This window comes from Pinus tabuliformis, chromosome 5_2, assembly GCF_031772625.1.
Source record: "Pinus tabuliformis cultivar Carrire ecotype Pingquan chromosome 5_2, CPIR1, whole genome shotgun sequence".
Classification (NCBI taxonomy): domain Eukaryota; kingdom Viridiplantae; phylum Streptophyta; class Pinopsida; order Pinales; family Pinaceae; genus Pinus; species Pinus tabuliformis.
This window is the reverse complement of record NC_142306.1, coordinates 384,516,535-384,519,566: the sequence shown is the minus strand read 5'-3', so window position 1 is coordinate 384,519,566 and position 3,032 is coordinate 384,516,535. Positions and strand designations below refer to the sequence as shown.

Sequence of the window (3,032 nt, the reverse complement as noted above, 5' to 3'; positions counted from 1 at the left end):
GATGAGCACCAAATCACACTTCCACAACAATTGTAAATAACAATGCTAAATAAAGAAGCACAGGGAGGCCTGCTGGAGGACCAAGGCAATCCCCAAAAAAACTATCTTAGAAATGGGCATCATAAATCCTCTGGACTGATGTTCAACTTTCTAGCCAATGCCCTTCTCAGCATCCACAGACACACACAAACAGTGATAGTCGGCCTCAGTTAATGTTCAACAGTGTCGTTACTTTCTGATTGACAATCCACAGACAAGTCCAAACTGTGAATGCTATTTCTTGGTCTTACTCTCCTGCCATCAATATCAGTACCATCGGAAGGTTGATCCCAGCCATTAATATCAGTAGCATCGGAAGGTTGTTCGCAGACACTCCTGCGATTTTCTCTGCTGCTGCAATCATCCTCAAAGCCAACAACTGCCTTTAGAAGTTCTGACAGAAGTAAAGGGTATTTCTGTTGCAAACACTCAAAACCCTTTGAACGCATAACCTCTGGAAGATTTTGTGTCGCAAATTTGAGACATGCAGCTTTCAAGCCAGTAGCATGGCAACTCTCAGCCAGAGCAAGAGTGGAGGCAACAGTATTTACAGATATGCTTCTGCATAATTTTGATTCACAAAGTAGCCTCAGTCGCCGCAAACCATACGCATCTGCTACGGCAAACAAGCGCTCTGTCAGTATCTCAGTTGTTGAAGAAGAAGATGAATCGGCTGGAGATGGCTCTTCATCAAGAAGGGTTTCTGTATAAATATAATGCAGCATAGCCTTGAACACTCTAGGCTCCATGTCTATAATAACAACATCATTATTCTGCTTTGAAGAAGAAAAAATATTTGCTGTGAATACTGGGGATCGTGCAGCTAAGACAAGTTTATGAGCACGAAATTTCTCCCCAGCCACATCAAAAGTTACATCTGAGGCTTCCTGATTTTCTAAAAGTGCACCAAAATTTAAACCTAACTCTGATTCAGGAACAGCTGTGGTGTGCAACCCAGCGTATTCGTTGCCAGAGACCACAACACCTACCGTGCAATGTAATTTCACGCAATCATCCTTGAGGTAATTGGATGTTTCAAGTGCAGCCCGTTCGATGAACCGGTTGTAACCCCACCTGCTTCCTTGAACCTCAAAAATGTGAGGGCGTCTCTCCCGCCCCGGGCGCGCATGGCTGTAGAGCGTCTTGTCCTTTCCCTCCCCGCTTTGATCCACCAACGTCAATACCTGGGTAGCGCGAACGTCAGTGCCCTTGCTGGCCAGCGCTATGAAAACCGAAACATAACGCGATTTATCCTGTGGACTTGTGCCGTCCGGGTAGAAATAAATAGCCCACTGATAACCTCCCACAAAGAAAGTCTGGCTGGAAATGTGCCTGCCAACGCCCATGCCCTTGACCAGAGAATAACCCTCTATCACGAAATTGTGTGACCCATTGACAGTGCTGGTAACCGATCTCGAGGTCGAAGCCGATCCATCGCCGTTCTGAATTCCATTCTGCATTGTGGACGGAAATCTACACCCAAGTGACCTTTTAATTGCCAATGGCCAGGCGAAACAAAAAAACAAAAGAAAACACAGAAATGAAACCCTAGGCTGCCAAAATCGCTCTAATTCACAGATAACTCCGCTAGAGACCCATTAGATATTCCCTAGTTTATCCTCGATCACCTCGCACTGTCACTTCACCCAAGCGGTTTTTGAGCGATTTTGGGGGAAAACTTACTGAATATTCACTGCCCTTGTCGAATAGCCTATATAGATGGACAACGCCATCGAGACAAACTCGTGATGGCAGACAAGATAATAATGCTGTTTATCACCTCCAAATTCTCTCTATATATATTGCAAGTTATAATCAATCTAGGTCGGTGCTAGTTGGAATTTGTGGGTAAAAATTGATCGGTGGTCATTTAAATTGTGCCATGCTACTCTGGATATTCTACGAGATATGGTTAACTTTCACAATAGTATTCTAGACTTTTTCTCATGAGATTTGGTTAAAAAAAAAATTAATAACTTAAAAAAATTTAGTCTAATTTTTTTTTAAATACATTCAGTCTAAATTTTTTTATTGGTTAAAAAAAACAAAATAGTAAAACTAAATCTTATACAAATTAATTATTTTACAACACAATTTCCAAAATTTAAATTTATTTGTGAATAATTATTGATACAAATTAATTATTTTACACTACTATTTTCAAAATTTAAATTTATTTTTTACAAAGGATTTTTCGGCCAAGATCACATGAGACATCATTTGTCGACGAACCAACCAGTGTGGTTCATCTTCAGGACAAGTTGAAGAAACAGATCCAGCTTAGCAGGTTAAATAGACAAAGCAAAGCCTCCAAGGGCTAAAAAGACAACGACTACTTTTGACTAGGTCCAGGGATCAAAAACCCTATTTACTAAAAATGTTAACCTCGGGGGCCTAGTCCATTAAATAAAATAATAATATGATAAAAAAATATTAATAAATAATTAAAAATATTAAAAATAATTAAACAGTGATGTTCAATTAGTACCTAAAAATAATTCCTAATAATAGTTAGTTAAAGATAAATATTAAAAAATTATATCTAGGGAAAAAAAAATAAAAAATAAATAAATAAATAAAAATAATAAAAATAAATAAATTAATCTAGAGAGGCAAAAATCCTTTGTAAACTTGATATGGATCACAGAAGCCTAAACTCTACTATTAAATTTATTTATGAACAATTATTTAATGGATGGTAGAGATTTAACCACTATAAAATATTGTAAAATATTTTTGATAGTAGTCTCAAACCAAATGTTATATTTATTTCAAAAATAGTTGTTTGTAACGAACCTCCTTAGCTTACTCGCCAATTTCGCCCCTAGGCCCCTTAAACATGGGATTTGGTCTCGCTACAGTTAGAATTTAGCCGCATTCATTAATACATTAATCTGAATCACATCATGAACAGTATTATTGAGCTCCAACATTAAGCAAAATTTTATAAATTTGTAGAAAGAAACTAGTTCTCTCATGTAATCCCTAACATT

At 37.7% G+C, this 3,032-nt stretch overlaps 1 pseudogene; it reads right to left on the bottom strand.

Annotated features, from left to right (window-relative positions):
- Positions 1-209: 209 nt before the first annotated feature.
- LOC149159092 (BTB/POZ and MATH domain-containing protein 4 pseudogene) lies at positions 210-1,529 on the bottom strand (annotated as a pseudogene).
- Between the last annotated feature and the right edge of the window lie 1,503 nt (positions 1,530-3,032).